We start from the raw sequence: 17,860 nt of genomic DNA, 5'->3' as shown, positions 1-17,860 counted from the left end.
TTCAATTCACACAGGCTCACCAAAATTGGACAATAGAAGATTGGAAAAAGGATGCCTGGTCTGATAAGTCTCGATTTCTACAGACACATTCTGATGGTAGGGTCAGAATTTGACATCAACAACAGGAAAGCATGGATCCATCATGCTTTGTATCAACTGTTCAGGCTGCTGCTGGTGGTGTAATGGTGTGGGGGATATTTTCTTGGCACACTTTGGGCCCATTAGTACCAATTGAGCATTGTGTCAACGCCACAGCCTACCTGAGTATTGTTGCTGACCATGTCCATCCCTTTATGACCACAGTGTACCCATCTTCTGATGGCTACTTCCAGCAGCATAATGTGCCATGTAATAAAGCTTGAATCATCTCAGACTGATTTCAATGAGTTCACTGCACTCAGATGGCCTCCACAGTCACCAGTACTCAATGGAGCATATTTGTGATGTGGTGGAACGAGAGATTTGCATCATGGATGTGCAGCTGACAAATGCAGCAACTGCATGATGCTATCATGTCAATGTGGACCAAAATCTGAGGAATATTTCCAGTACCTTGTCAAATCTATGCCTCAAAGGATTAAAGCAGTTCTGAAAGCAAAAAGGGATCCAGCCCGGTACTAGAAGGGTGTACCTAATAAAGTGGATGGTAAGTGTAAATTAGTATGTTTCTCTTTTGGTCTTTTTTTGTCCTAACAAAGGTATAATGTGTAGTGTTAGTACTTCAAAAGTCTGGTGCATAATACCATGAAATAATAAAATTGTCACAATCACCAACAATCTAGCCCATGCATGCAGATCACCGGAAAGCTACAAATCTGCCACCAAATGAACTAAATCCCATAATACCTGTACTTACACACCAGTTGCAGTTCACCTGCTGATTACAAACACACACAACTAGTAACTCATCATGGACTGATTACCTAAGCTTTATATTGATCTTTCACACACACACACACACACACACACACACTCTGGGCTGAGTCTTGTGTGGTTATCCTGTAGCATTACGAAGAGTTAATGCTGTCTAGTCGTTCTGTGTTTTGATCCTTGCCTTGTTTACCCGTTCCTGATTCCTTGCCGCCTAGCTGGACCTTTTGCCTTTTATTGACTATGCTCTTGCATTACCTTTGTGCTTTTTTTTTTTGCTCTAGTGTTGGACAAAGCGAGGTTTCTTGAAACACTGAAACAGTCAAGGTAAATGTGTCGAAGCGTCAAAATGTTTAGAAACCAGTCTCTACAGGGATACCTAATGTTCAATTTTATGTATTGCTCTGGAACATCTTCAGTAAAGAAACAGTTAAGCAAATTAAAGAATTAGAGCCCACATTGCAGAGTTGAGGTTTCAAGTGATTTAGTGGAGCAGTGAGAGTTCCAGACTAGCATGCAGAGATAATGGGTTTGAATCCAGGGTGATGCAGCTATAGATATTAGTTTTAAATGCTCTGTTCTTATAACGTCTTTTGTTTTAACATTGGTCTGACATTCGAATAAACATGTTGTGAATTAATATGTCTTGTTTTGGTTATAAAAATTGACATTATTAAAATACATCAAGTTATAATTTCAGATTATTTGCACAATTCGAACTCTGGACAGTTACTCTGCAGCACAGTTACTCTCTGCACACGAATGGTCTACTAGGCTAAGAGAGAAGTTTTTACCGACCCTGTCAGTCAAATGCAAATACGCCAGGTCTTGAAACGCTTCTGAAATGATCAATGCTTTAAATTGCTTTAGTCACATGACCTAGTTGTTTCGAATCACTTAAGTCCTGTGACCTTCGTCTTTCGAATCACTTTAGTCACGTGACCTTGGTGTTTCAGATCATGCTTCAGTACAGTGTTTCGAAACACTTGCGCTTTGAGATCTCGACACTGTCAAAACGTCAGTTTTACATCAACCATCCCTATTTTGTTTTGACTTTTGCCTGTCTGACTACTCCAAATAAAGCTGCATGTGGCTCCTCAGTACATTGCCATCCAACTCCCTCTGTAGTTTACCATTAAATTTAGAAGGAAACCCAAACCAATACGGGGAGAACATGCAAACTCCACACAGAAATGCCAACTGACTGAGACGGGGCTCGAACCAGCAACCTTCTGGCTGTGAGGCTTTTTTACCTTTTATTTCAATTTATTTTTTATAGTTGTTTTAAGCAAACAACTAGTTTTAACAATTCGTTTCCGAAAGTTATTTTGACTTTTCAAGTGAATACATTCTCAGAATTAAAGGTACAAAATCTGGTGGTAACTTTTTTAAAAGGAATTTTTTTTGTTCCTAATAGGTGCTTAAAGGGGCAACGCAGTGGCACAGTAGGTAGTGCTATCGCCTCACAGCAAGAAGGTTGCTGGTTTGAACCTCGGCTCGGCTCAGTTGGCATTTCTGTGTGGAGTTTGCATGTTCTCCCTGCATTCGCGTGGGTTTCCTCCGGGTGCTCCTGTTTCCCCCACAGTCCAAAGACATGCGGTACAGGTGAATTGGGTAGGCTAAATTGTCCGTAGTGTATGAGTGTGTGTATGAATGAGTGTATGGATGTTTCCCAAAGATTGGTAAAAAATGTTACTGCGTAAAAAATGTGCTGAATAAGTTGGTGGTTCATTCCACTGTGGCAACCCCGGATTAATAAAGGGACTAAGCCGACAAGAAAATGAATGAATGAATAGGTCCTTAAAGGTATTAATACCTAAAAAGTACAAATCTGTACCACATTAAAGGTACAAAAGTGTATCCTAAAGCAGTGTTTCCCAACCCTGTTCCTGGAGGCACACCAACAGTACACATTTTGGATGTCTCTCTTATCTGCCCCATTCATTTCAGGTTTTGGAGTCTCTTCTAATGTTCTGATGAGTTGATTTAGGTGTGTTTGAATAGGAAGAGGTTGAAAACATGCACTGTTGTTGTGCCTTTAGGAACAGGGTTGGGAAACACTGCTCTCAAGGTACTGATGTACAGCTGTGTACAAAAATGCACCTTTGAAAAGGTATTACCCCAGAGACAGCTTCATTCATTCTTTCATTTTCCTTCAGCGTAGTCTCTTTATGCATCACGGATCACCACAGCGGAATGAACCACCAACTTATCCAGCATATATTTTATGCAGTGGATGCCCTTCCAGCCGCAACCCAGTGCTGGGCAACACCCATACACACTCATACACTACAGCCAATTTTAGTTTATTCAAGTCACCCATAGCGCATGTGTTTAGACTGCTGGGGAAACTGGAGCACCCGAAGGAAACCCAAACCAATACGGGGAGAACATGCAAACTCCACACAGAAATGCCAACTGAGCCAGCCAGGACTCGAACCAGCAACCTTCTTGCTTTAAGTGACAGTGCTAACCACTGAGCCACTGTGCCACCCCAGTGACAGCTTTTCTATCTTTATTTCTGAGATTATATTGTAGCAAATTAGCTTTAATAATTATTAATATTTAATTAATTAAATATGAATAATTTATCATAATAATATTTAGATCAGCTTTTACTTGGCATCTCTGTTTATTCGTTTGAAGAACGTTAATTACCAGGTAATGAGAAATAACCTTGTAATAATGCAATATTCTCAGATAAAGTAGCCAAAAGTTGGCGTGATTTGAGACTTCAATTATGAGCAAACAATGAACCACTGTAAGTGTGAATCAAGTAATTCTTTATTAAGCACATTAAACACTCAATCTAACATGCACACGCACACACAGTGAATATAGGAAGAGCCAGTATAAATTAAAAGCAGTTATCTACAGTTGATCTATACAGCCTGAAGGAAATATCAGCTTCATGACTCAAACATCTTTGTTAAAATATTTAGATGATACTAAAGGGATAGTTCACCCAAAAATAAACATTTCGTCATCGTTTACTCACCCTTCTCCTGTTCCAAACCTGTTTGTTTTGAGTTTGTTTGTTTTTTTTTCTGTTGAACACAAAGAAAAGAGAAAGCTGGGAACTTGTTTTCTACTATGGATGTCAGTGGTTACAGATTTTCAGCTTTCCTTAAAATATCACACAGTAATAAATGTTCAAAGAAACTCGAAAAACCTTCAGAAAAGGTTTGAAACAAATGAAGGCTGAGTAAATGATGACAGATTTTAATTTTTTTGAAGAACAATCCCATTAATGCATCTGTTGAAGAGAGTAAGTTTGATACTTGCATGTCTCAATCGTTTGAAAACAAGTTCTGATGCAGTTCGTTCAGGATCCAGATGACTTTGCTGGTTGGTTGAATAGAGTGAACCAGTTTGAGTCCAAGAATCTTTAAGTAATTGAAAGAACATACCTACATGGCACAAGCTAAGGTGTGACTGGAGAAGACCAGTCCAACCAAACAGAACTGTTTGTTGAGCATCTTCTCCTCTTGACGTCTTGTTGCTAAAAGCGGACAAAACAAAAGACAAGAGCTTTCCTATTCAGAAAATTCTTATTCATTTGCTCAGGACCATTGCTCAGGAATCATCAGATTACATGTGCAGCAGGGTCATAAGGGTAAAGCACTTCTTAAATTAGATTTAAGTGAGAATACAACTGTCTTTTATCCATTTTAAGACTTATATTGCTCATTAAACATAGTAAAGATCATAGATTAAGTTGAGATCACTTCACAGATTTCTTGTATCTTTGCCATGATGACAGCACATATTATTTTACTAGATATCTTTCGAGATACTAGTGTTCAGTTTAAAGTGATATTTAAAGGCTTAACTAATTAGGCAAGTCATTGTATAACAGTGGTTTGTTCTGTAGACATTTTAAAACAATTATTGCTTAAGAAGGTTAATAATATTGATTACACAGGGAGAAAATGCAAACTCCACACAGAAATGCCAACTGAGCAGAGGCTCGAAATAGCGACCTTCCTGCTGTGAGGTGACATCCCTACCCACTGTGCCACTGCGCCGCCCTTTTTAAATATTAAAAATGTGAACATTTTAAATAACAAACAAAAATCCCAGATATTCCATGACTTCAGGTCAAAAATAAAATGCGCTGACTGCGATGTGTGTTATAGACCTTTTAAAATAACATATTCCAGAAATCCCATGACCTAAGCTAAGATAGCCTGTAGTGCATGGATGTTTCCCAGTACTGGGTTGTAGCTGGAAGGGCTTCCACTGCATAAAACATATGCTGAATAAGTTGGTGGTTCATTCCATTGAACAATAAAAGGACTACGCCGAAGAAAAATGAATGAATGACTGAATTTATTATTTAGAGATAATTTAGAGAGTTTTCATCATGACTCCAGTAATATTCCAAACTTTATAGTCATAAAATATTACTTTTCACTCACTGTTAATGTGAAATATGCTTAAAGACGTCACTTTTACTCATATTAGGAAACTTTAATTAAGATTGAGCAGTAAAAAGTTTCCATGCAGATGATAGGTGTGTGTGTGCGTGCGGTTTGCTTGTTTTTTACTAACGACAGGGTTAATTTAGTACTTAAGGCTTCCCTGACAGATTGCTTTCACTTTACTGTTTCTGATGAAACTCAGTTTTGCTTTTCTTTCAACACTTGATTAAAATGGAGCTCGTTATGGGTTATTTAAACTTTGATTTGATTTGATTTATTTAGAACAGAATAATCATACACATAATACAGCACTCAAAAATGATGTTTGATCAGACTACTTAATTAAAATGAGATGAAGCGACACAATTCTTGAGTTTTTTAGGCACAACTTAATTGTTCAATCCACTTAAATTTGTATAGCTAATACTTTAACTTAATTCTTTTACATTGTCCTAACTTAAATCGATTGTCTGAAACCCAAAGAAAATTGATGGCTTTGCTCTTTAGTGTTTGGACTATCAGCAGTGAAAATGAATCCACACAGAACAGAACTAAACCGAACTTCAACTCTAAAACTGGACTGACACGGTTTCAGTTTACTATAATCTTCTATGTGAAGCTGCTTTGACACAATCTGCATTGTAAAAGCGCTAGAGAAATAAAAATGAACTGAATTGAACCCAGCATTTTTACAGAGAATTATTCAAGCACAGATATTATTTTACCATAATCAACAAAACATCTTTATATTTGGGTAAACTCAAAAGTAACTAATAAATGTATCCAGGTTGAAATTGAGCGGGATGAATCACAAGCTTATCATGTATTTCTTTATTGATAACAAAATGACAGGTGAATGACAGCTGTGGTTTATTTATTATTTCCTCATGCCAGATCAAATGAATTCATCTTTCGTGACTCGGCTGCTGAAACACGTTACTGGTTTTGCATGTAAGAAAGCTCTAAGTAACATAATCATAATAGGTCATCTTTGATGTGTATTGGGGGAGGGAGGGTGTTTTTTCATACCTTTTTTGCTGCATTAGGTGTTGTGATTTTGTTTTGTGTTTTTTGTTTAACGGAGAGAAGATTATGTCAACACATTTCTAAACATAATAGTTTGTTCTGTAGACTATCATAAAAAAATAGCTTAAAGTTATAGCTTAATAATTTTGACCTTAAAATGTTTTTTAAAAACTGCTTTTATTTTAGCTGAAATAAATAATATCTCTGCAATGACTCAAATCACTTACTGTATTAATAAAGTCATCTTGAAGAAAGAAAGCCTTCTTGCAGGAGTCCCAGAGTTCATTAAGATTCTATGGATTCATCTTCAATGCCTCCTTCTTCATCTTACCCCAGACATGCTCAATAATGTTAATGTCTGGTGACTGGGCTGGTCAATTCTGCAGCAGCTTGGTCTTCTTTGCTTTTAGAAACTTTAATGTGGAGGCTGAAGTATGAGAAGGAGCGCTATCCTGCTGATACCTCAAGCTGTTGATGTTGTCATCCACTCTGCAGATCTCTCGCACGCCCCCATACTGAATGTAACCCCAAACCATGATTTTTCCTTTACCAAACTTGACTGATATCTGTGAGAATCTCCAATGCGTTCGTCCTCGGGATTGGTTTGCAGCCATAGACCTGAAGGACGCGTATTTCCATGTCTCCATTCTTCCACGCCACCGCCAATTTCTGCGGTTTGCGTTCGAGGGTCGAGCGTGGCAGTACAAGGTCCTCCCCTTCGGGCTCTCTCTGTCTCCGCGGGTCTTCACCAAACTCGCGGAGGGTGCCCTAGCGCCCCTTCGGCTCGCGGGCATTCGCATACTCAATTATCTCGACGACTGGCTGATTTTAGCCCACTCGCGGGAGCAATTGATTATGCACAGGGACAAGGTGCTTCGGCATCTCCGCCTACTGGGGCTTCAGGTCAACCGAGAAAAGAGCAAACTCGCCCCCGTGCAGAGGATTTCTTTTCTCGGGATGGAGCTGGACTCGATCACCATGGTAGCGCACCTCTCCGAGGAACGCGCTCGCCTGTTGCTGAACTGTCTGAGGGAGCTTGACAGCAAACTAGTGGTCCCACTGAAGTTCTTTCAGAGGCTCCTGGGGCATATGGCATCCGCAGCCGCCGTCACGCCGCTCGGGTTGCTCCATATGAGACCACTTCAGCACTGGCTTCACGATCGGGTCCCCAGACGCGCATGGCACGCGGGCACACACCGGGTCTCGGTTACTGCGCTGTGTCGCCGCGCCCTCAGCCCTTGGAACGACCCCTCGTTCCTACAGGCCGGTGTGCCTCTAGGACAGGCGTCCAGCCATGTTGTTGTTTCAACAGACGCTTCCAACACGGGTTGGGGGGCCGTGTGTCGCGGGCATGCGGCTGCGGGCCTCTGGAAGGGTGCCCAGCTGCATTGGCATATCAATCGCCTAGAGCTGTTGGCAGTGTTCCTCGCTCTCCACCGCTTTTTACCGGTGCTGGAGCGGCAACACGTGCTGGTCAGGACGGACAGTACGGCGGCGGCGGCGTATATCAACCGCATGGGGGGTATGCGCTCTCGCCGCATGTCTCAGCTCGCCCGCCGTCTGCTCCTCTGGAGTCACCCGCGGCTGAAATCGCTGCGCGCCATTCACGTCCCAGGCACGCTCAATCGTGCAGCCGATGCGCTCTCACGACAGCTGTTACGCCCTGGAGAATGGAGACTCCACCCCGAGTCTGTTCAGCTGATATGGGCGCGATTCGGGGAGGCCCAGATCGATCTGTTTGCTTCCCCCGAGAACGCTCACTGCCAGTTGTTTTTTTCCCTGACCGAGGGCTCTCTCGGCACGGATGCACTGGCCCACAGCTGGCCTCGGGGCATGCGCAAGTATGCGTTTCCCCCAGTGAGCCTGCTCGCGCAGTTTCTGTGCAAGGTCAGGGAGGACGAGGAACAGGTTCTGCTAGTTGCGCCCCTTTGGCCCAACCGGACCTGGATATCAGAGCTCTCACTCCTCGCGACGGCCCTCCCCTGGCGGATCCCTTTGAGAGAGGACCTACTCTCTCAGGGACAGGGCACCATCTGGCACCCTCGCCCCGATCTTTGGAACCTCCACGTGTGGTCCCTAGACGCGAGGAAGACTTAGGTAACCTACCGACTGCGGTGGTTAATACCATCACTCAGGCTAGAGCCCCCTCCACGAGGCGCGCCTACGCCCTGAAGTGGAGTCTATTCACTGAATGGTGCGTCTCTCGCAGAGAAGACCCCCGAAATTGCCAGATTAGTGTTGTGCTCTCTTTCCTTCAAGAGAAGTTGGACAGCAGGCTGTCGCCCTCCACTCTCAAGGTTTACGTGGCCGCCATCTCCGCTTATCATAGCGCGGTAGCTGGTGGCACCGTGGGAAAGCATAACCTGGTCATCCAGTTCCTTAGGGGTGCTAGGCGAATTAATCCATCTCGCCCCCCTCTCATGCCCTCTTGGGATCTCGCCCTCGTTCTCACGAGTCTGCGATCCGATCCCTTTGAGCCACTCGAATCAGTATCTCTAAGATTTCTGTCCCTGAAGACAGCTCTGCTGGTTGCGTTGGCCTCCATCAAGAGGGTCGGGGACCTGGAGGCATTTTCGGTCAGTGACTCGTGCCTGGAATTCGGGCCGGATTACTCTCACGTCATCCTGAGACCCCGCCCCGGTTATGTGCCCAAGGTTCCTACCACCCCCTTTAGAGATCAGGTAGTGAACCTGCAAGCGCTGCCCCCGGAGGAGGCAGACCCAGCCCTTTCTTTACTTTGTCCAGTTCGCGCTCTGCGCATTTATGTGGACCGTACTCAGAATTTTAGATCATCTGAGCAGCTCTTTGTCTGTTATGGCGGTCGGCAGCAGGGAAGTGCCGTATCAAAACAAAGATTATCCCACTGGATTGTGGATGCCATTTCACTCGCTTATTCGAGTCGAGGTCAGCCGTGTCCCCCGGGAGTTCGTGCACACTCCACTCGGAGCGTTGCATCCTCTTGGGCGCGTGCACGCGGCGCCTCTCTAACAGACATCTGTAGAGCTGCGGGCTGGGCGACACCCAACACATTTGCAAGGTTTTACAATCTGCGAGTGGAGCCGGTTTCCTCAAAGGTATTAGGTAACCCTTTGGTGATTGAGGAGACAACTCGGTAGGGTGTTGAAACACGCTTGCTGCGCCATTCTCCCTAACACGGAGGTACGTGCGCCTTTTCTATCTGTCAGTAAAGTTCCCCGTCAGGTGAGCCCTGCAGATTCCTCCGTGGCCCCCAGCACTGACTCAGCGGAGGAGTCACTTGCTGGCCCACTACGTTGTAGGTCTGCCCGCTGGTCAGCCCGCGTTTTGGGTATAGGTGCCTGCTATGCGTGATCCCCACTAGGCGATCCCATATGCTTATTCCGCCACGGTTAAGTCCCCCCCCTGGGCGGACCCGTGTCTTCCCTCTCCGCTAACCACTCTTTTGCTATGCGTACTCCCCCTTTTTAGGGCTAGTCCATATGTAATTCTGCCATCTACCCCCCCCTTGGATAATGGATGGCCTCCGCAGCGTCCTCCCTATCGGGATTGCACGCTTCCCAACGTACTGTCGTATTTCCTAGAATTATCTAGATGCTCACGACTTCCCAAAAAATATATCTAAATCCGTAAAACTTCTGTTGAAGTAGGATAAATTAGGGCCAGGGACACGTTGGAGGACCGCGCCCCCCATGATGTGGGTGCGTCACGCTTGCTTGACTATCTCCTCATCGGGGGTGTTGGTAAGGTGCAGTCATTATGGCGCTTTCAATGGGCTCCCAATGCGTGGATTTTACAAATCAAATCCACTTATAGTGCTGAAGTTCCCCCCGAAGGGGAACGTTCGAGGTTACTAAAGTAACCCTTCGTTCCCCGAGGAGGGGAACGGAAGCACTATACTCCGTCGCCATGATGACTGTCCCTTAGCTGTTTGAAAGTCTCTTCAGCTTAAAAGGATGGCGTCTGCTGGCTTCAGGTGTGCTTATATGCTGAGATAATTGCAGATGTCGCACACCTGCGCAAGCTTACGCTGCCAATTAATTTCATTCATTGGCCCGTTCAATACTCTCCAGACAAGCGGCTTCTGATCCGAATCCTCCCAATGCGTGGATTTTACAAATCAAATCCACTTATAGTGCTTCCGTTCCCCTCCTCGGGGAACGAAGGGTTACTTTAGTAACCTCGAACGTTTTCCTACACATTTCTAATCATAATTGTTTTAATAACTCATTTCTAATAACTGATTTATTTTATTTTTGTCATGATGACAGTAAATAATATTTGACTGAATATTTTTCAAGACACTTCTATACAGCTTAGTGACATTTAAAGGCTTAACTAGGTTAATTTGGTTAACTAGGCAGGTTAGAGTAATTGGGCAAGTTATTGTACAACAATGGTTTGTCCTGTTGACCAACGAAAAAAATATAGCCTAAAGGGGCTAATAATTTTGACCTTAAAATGGTGTTTGAAAAATTAAAAACTGCTTTTATTCTAGCCGAAATAAAAAAAATAAGACTTTCTCTAGAGAAAAAAAAATATTGTCAGACATACTGTGAAAATTTCCTTGCTCTGCTAAAAATCATTTTAGAATCAAATGGAGGCTAATAATTCTGACTTCAACTATATATATAGATGCCCTCCTGAATTTTTAGACCCCTGTATATTCTTCCCCATCTTTGCCATGATGACAGTAAATAATATTTGACTAGATATTTTTTAAGACACTTCTATACAGCTTAAAGTGACATTTTGACATTTAAAGCCTCAACTTTTGTTAACTACAAGTTAGGGTAATTAGGTAAAATTGTATTTCTTATAATGCATATGACTTTTCATGGCATAAAGCATATTCTCCAATATGTTCAATCAAAAATACATCTTTTAAGTGCTTTCAAATTCTCTGAAGAAGATTCCTGCTGTTCCTGTCCTGCAACTTCAGCAGCATATTTTTCAAATTATTTTTTGCCACCAGGAAGTTTTGCTTTCTTGTAAATCCCCTGGAGTGTTGATGTCATGAACACAAGATGGTTTCGATTGTTATGTTTTATTGTTCAGCCATTAAGCATATTTATTTCTCTGAGGTGGAGTGATGGGTGCTATTAAGTTTAATTATTCCTCTATAAACATAAACATAAACAATTAACAACACAGGACAGCACCACAGTCATGACGGATAAATGTTATCGCTATATTTGGAGACAGTGTGTGATTATTTTCATCTCTGACATCAATGTCATCATAGATATTGTTATTTATGTTGTTTTTTTATTTATTAAATTATATGATAATAATAAGAGGCGGCACAGTGGCTTAGTGGTTAGCACTGTCACCTCACAGCAAGAAGGTCGCTGGTTCAAGTCCTGGCTGGGCCAGTTGGCATTTCAATGTGGACTTTCATGTTCTCCCCATGACAGCGTGGGTTTCCTCTGTGTGCTTCTGTTTCCCCCACAGTCCAAACACATGTGCTATAGGGGAATTGATTAAACTAAATTGTCCATAGTGTATGAGTGCGTGTTTAAATGTGTATTGGTAGAGTGTTTGGGTGTTTCCCAAGGGCATCTGCTGTGTAAAACATCAATGGAATAGTTGGCGGTTCATTCCGCTGTGACAACCCCTGATAAATATGGGACTAAGCCGAAGGGAAATGAATAAATAGATCAAAAAAAGGTATTTATGCAAAACCTGTAAAGGAATGTGCGTGAAACCTGCTTTATTCACGCCTAGTACCCAACCCTGAGATGGTGGAAGAACACCAAGATCCCATCGATTGTGTTGAAATATACAGAAATACTCATAAATACAGTATGAGCCCAATTCTGTCATCACAGACCTAAGCTTTCATCTTTTAAATTCCATCACACGCTGTCATATCATCAATCACAGAGCCTATTCATACAAATCTTTTCTTTTGTCATGTCTTGCATTGTTTCTGGCTCTGTCAAATGACTCAAACCGGTTGTTCAGGTCAGATAAATGCAAATGGATGTCTATAGTTTTGCTGGAGGGGGCTGATGGCTGATATCAGTGGTATTATGCTGCATCTCTTTTTTTTTTTGTTTACACTCCTTCCTATGCACATTTGACTTTCGTTTCTTTCTTTATATGTCACATATTTTCTGCATTAGTTTGAGCAGTGTTCATTTAATGTGAGAATTAGGATTTAATGACAGTGTTCTGGATATTTCTTACTTATTCAAATGTGAATTTTGTTCTATTCTTTATTTCTGTAGCGCTTTTACAATGTAGATTGTGTCAAAGCAGCTTAACATAGAAGAATATAGTAAATTGAAACAGTGTCAATAAAGTTTTCAGAGTTGAGGTTGAGTTTAGTTTAGTTCAGTGTGGTTTAATATTCACTGCTGAAAGTCCAAACACTAAAGAGCAAATCCACCAGATTTCCACAAGTTCCAAACCAAGTAAGCCAGTGGCTACAGGGGAGGAACAAACTTCACCGATTGATGAAAGTGAAGGAAAAAAAACCTTGAGATAAACCAGGCTCTGTTGGGCACAACCATTTTCGCCTCTGGCCAAACGTTTTGTGCAGAGCTGCAGTCTTGGCGGCAGGGGCTGGAGAATGCTAGACGTCCATCATGGAGAAGCTGCAGGAAGAGAGGTCACCGGCTGATGTACAGGCTGACCCTTCAGGATCAATGCGAGGACTCGTCTGTCGCTGGGGTCTTACAAGGATCAGCCTCATGCTCTCCACTCCTCCATGACCACCACAGCAGCTGCTCAGGATACAGCCTGGTCCAGGATTATGGAAACCTCTGGATAAATAAAAACAGACTAACATAAGCACAGTTCAAACTATAATGTCTTTTGGGAAGTGTTTATGGCTGGGGTTTCCCTAAAATAATGCAGACTAAGTGTGTACTCACACTATGCTATCCGAACCATGCACAGGCCCGTTTCCCGGATCGTTTGAGAAGTGTGAGTGCTCTGAATCGGGCTCAGGCATGGTTCACTTGGTCGACCCTGGCCCGGTTGGAAGAGGTGGGCCTGAGCGCGGTTCACTTGGGCTTTGGCGCAGTACTCTTGTAGAGTGAATGCAAAACATGCCTGGGCCCGAAACTGAAATCGTGACTTTTAAGCGACTGTTTGATATGGATTTATTAATCATTCATACTGTTTAATAAACGCAAACTGTCATAGATTATTAAACACGCAAACCCCTCACTGCACGACAGCTGCACCTTCAGCAACCTCCTAATTCCTGCAGCACGAGGACTTTATGGTTGTTTATGAGCGCCAAAAGTGGCGGATCTGTTCAGTGAAATATTTGATTGTGTCTCCGCATCCCAAACAACCTAAACGATATAACTAAAGCAATCTCCACTGTGCTCAGCGAGAGCTCTTCTTTTCTGTTAAACTGAACAGCGCATCATCGATGACGTAATCGTGCACAGGCCCGAATGTAATGTGAGTGCGGGTGTGGGGGAGACGGGAGGGGGGACAAGCGTGCTTTGGCCCGGTTCAAGGCAACTGTACATAGTGTAAGTACAGCCTAACATTCCCTCAGAGGATTTGGATTTCAACAGCATTTGTGTTTTATGTGTATGCCAATGCAAAGAGATGTGTCTTTAATCTAGTTTTAAACTGACAGAGTGTGTCTGCTTCCTGAACTGTGCTAGGAAGGCTGTTCTAGTGTTTAGGTGCCAGATATGAGAAAGATCTTAAGAAAGATATTCTGGCAATAATCAATTAAAGACTGAGGATTAAAGATATTACTTTAAATAAAATGTATTTACCTTTCATAGTTTTTTTTTTGAATGATTCTCAGTTTTTTTGTAAAAATGATTTTTTTTTTTGTTTGACAGTTTTGTTAAACTGTTGTGTCTTTTATTCAAAAGATGTGCTCAGATGCTGTGTCTTTTATTCAAAAGACACAACATGTTTATATAAGAGTGAATACGTGAAAAAATATGGTTTCTGGTTTTAACTGGTTTTATTCAATTTGTCTTAAAAAAAGCATTTGTTTTTCTCAAAGTATTATTTTTAGTTTAAACCAGCAGTTTTTATGTATTTCTAATGTGAGTTTGTTCGCCATCTTCTGTGACATTTATAGCCATACTGTAAGCACAAGCAGGTATTTTACCTCAGATTATGAATATAAAATTATGTTACATGTATTTAGTTTAGTCTAAAGTATTTTACTTTGATTTCATAATTTAAAACATGTTTTTTTCTCCAAAAATAAACATTTAAGTTGAATCAGAGTCTTTCAATTAATTTGCAATATTTTACATTTGAGTGAATGTATTTTTTTATCGGGCAAAATAAACATTCATTCATTCATTTTCCTTCAGCTTAGTCTGTAGGTTGCCACAACGGAATGAACAGCCAACTATTTCAGCATATGTTTTACACAGCGGATGCCCTTTCAGGTGCAATCCAGTACTGGGAAACCCCCATATATTCTCACAGTCACACACACGCACTACAGCCAATTTAGTTTATTCAGTTCACACATAAGTGCATGTCTTTGGACTGTGTGGGAACCCATGCAAAACTCCACAAAGGAATGCTAACTGCTGGGACTCAAACCTGCGACCTTTGTTTCTGTGAGGCGACAGTGCAAATTGTGCCACATACATACAAACATACTTATTTTTATTTATTTGTTTATTTGGCAGGGACAGTGTACATTAATTAGCAATTCTGCAAATGCACCAGATTTAGCCAGAAGGCTATTTTTCATCTGTTGTCCCTGACACACACACACACACACACACACACACACACACACACACACACAAGATGAACATTAGTTGTGTAATTTTACTGGAGGTAAAAAATTATATTAAAACTGTATAATAATAACAATATTATAATAATAATAATAGCAATTAGATGCATTTGCCCAATTTGTTCTATTTTTAATTAAACATTGCATGCATCATGTCCAGTAATAATATAATAATTTGGTGAGTAATATTTTCTGTAATTTGGCCGTTCAATCTAATTATGACAGTGATTTTATTCCATAGACCATACTGTACATATAGACTGTCAAAAATATCGCCACCCAATGCATGTGAATTCATTATCTGTTAAGCATTAACTACATTATTAGATGTTAGTAAGCAGTTTATAACTGCAAATACAAACACTCTATTCTTGAGTTATGAGCACATTTATAATGTGCTTAATAATTGTGTTTTCATACTTTGTAAATGATTAATTTTTCATTACTAATTAAGGTATCGCATTATTGACAAACCAGTTATTTTCAGAATAGTTGGTTGGTGGTTTTTAAGATCATTGAGAATGCGTAAGTAAATGATTAATAAACTATTCAAATGAACATTTATATATCGTATTATTCGTGCTTGTTAATTTGTATGTTAATAAATGCTTTATTAACTCGACTTACTTTAGTCTAAAGTGAGGACTAGTTATGCTTTATAAATGCCTCATAAATGACAATCGAAGGCTCAGTTAAATTCTAATCAGGAAAATAAGAAAATAAACGACTTAATTCATTTCTATTCATTTGAAGATACACAAATAAAACTGCATCAAATAAAAAATAAATCTTTGCAGTCTTACCAAAAATAAAATGACTGCACAGTTTAACGATTGGTAAATAACTTTGCATATATTATGCTATATCATTAAATTTATATATTGTTGTGGTTTTCTCCAATTGTATGTTGCATTTTGACACTCCTGTTATTCAGCAATGTTCAAACAGTAATTTTATTTTTTTAGATACGATTGCAAATATTTATTGTTCAGTTGATACTGAGCCTTTAGTTGACATTTATAAGGGATTTACAGAGAAAATTAAAAAAAAAACTGGATGAAGTTGAGTTAATAAAGCATTTGTTACAGCAATCATTACTATATGCCTGAATACTAAGATAGATAAATGTTGATTTCAATAGTTTATAAATCATTTACTAACTCATTCTGAATTATCTTAAAAATCACTAACTACTCTTAAATACAAGGTAAAAACATGGTTTGTAAATAATGCACTACTTTATTTAGTAATGAAAAATCAATCAGTCACAATCATAAAGCACATTATAAATGCGCTTGTAAGTTAAGAACACAGCAAATGTTATAAACGGCTTACTAATACTATTAATGTAGTTATGCTTAAATAATGATTTCCCTAATGCGTAATAAATGATTCATCGTGTGTATTATAACGTTTTACCGTCATTTTTTTATATTAATATAGATCTATTTTATAACCGAGTTAAAGCGGTGTAAATCTAGCCAAAATGATGTTCAGGTCCGAGTACGTATAACTAATACAAGAAACATCTCGCCACAGCTGCCAATTATGTAATAAAATCGCTAAGACAACCGAGTTAAAGCGGTGTCTTATGTCTTATAACAGCGATTTTATTCCATAATTGATTTAACAGCGATTTAAATAGCCTAAGTCTATTAAGAACAAGAGATTTGGCTTCGCCTCAGAACAAATGGACCATCGTGTGTGAAATTGGTAGCGATGTTTTTGACAGTCTAATAAAATTGCTATCATAAATAGATTGAATGGCTAAATTACAGAAAAAATATTACTTACCAAATTATTATATTATTACTGGACACGAAACATGCAGTAGCCTATTTAATAAAAAAAAAGACCTGAGCAAATTGGTAAAATGCATCTAATTGCAATTATTCTTATTAATTATTATTATTATTATTATTATTATTATTATTATTATTATTATTATTATTATTATTATTATTATTATTATTATTAATAGCCCAAATCGGAGTTTTGTGTTTCCACCATAGACTGTGTGTTTGTTGTAGAACAGCGACCCCTGCTGGACTGTTGGTAGTACAACTTAGTTTAGTAGTATGCCTACATGATACGGTAAAAAGTAGGCTATACAAGACAAAGTAATTGATTTTAAATACCACTGCTTATAATAATGCTAATATTGTAGACTAACTGACAAAAACGAAGATCAAATAGCTTAAATAGGAAGTGCCTAAATTTCAGGAGGAAGATCTGAAATGCCATTTGATGTTTGGTTATTTTCCACTATACTGTTTTGTGATCTAGTGCCCTTTTACAGCATCTAGCCTATTTATTATTGGTTATTTATTAATCCAGGGTCGCCACAGCGGAATGAACCGCCAACTTATCCAGCAAGTTTTTTTTACGCAGCGGATGCCCTTCCAGCCACAAACCATCTGGGAAACACACACACACACACACAATTTAGCTTACCCAATTCACCTGTACCATATGTCTTTGGACTGTATGGGAAACCGGAGCACCCGGAGGAAACCCACGCGAATGAATACACACACACACACACACACACACACACACACTTCACCTGTACCACATGTCTTTGGACTGTATGGGAAACCGGAGCACCCGGAGGAAACCCACGCGAATCCACACAGAAACGCCAACTGAGCCGAGGTTCAAGCCAGCAACCTTCTTGCTGTGAGGCGAATGTGCTACCCACTGCGCCACTGCCTCGCCATAAACGATGCCTCTCATTGACAATTATGATAGCATTATTTAGTACGGTTTCTTTGTACTCTCAATGCTCTTCAGTTTTATGCTTCCCCGGTGACCT

The 17,860-nt window shown here is 40.5% G+C and overlaps 1 protein-coding gene across 4 annotated transcripts in view; it reads left to right on the top strand.

Moving 5' to 3' along the window:
• Window positions 1-17,860, top strand: part of golim4a (golgi integral membrane protein 4a) — an 836,478-nt gene that overhangs the window by 89,853 nt on the left and 728,765 nt on the right. The window lies entirely within an intron of this gene.

Source organism: Danio rerio, chromosome 18, assembly GCF_052040795.2.
Source record: "Danio rerio strain M-AB ecotype USA chromosome 18, GRCz13ab, whole genome shotgun sequence".
Lineage (NCBI taxonomy): Eukaryota > Metazoa > Chordata > Actinopteri > Cypriniformes > Danionidae > Danio > Danio rerio.
Note: the sequence above shows the minus strand (reverse complement) of the source record. Positions and strands in the feature narration are given on the sequence as shown.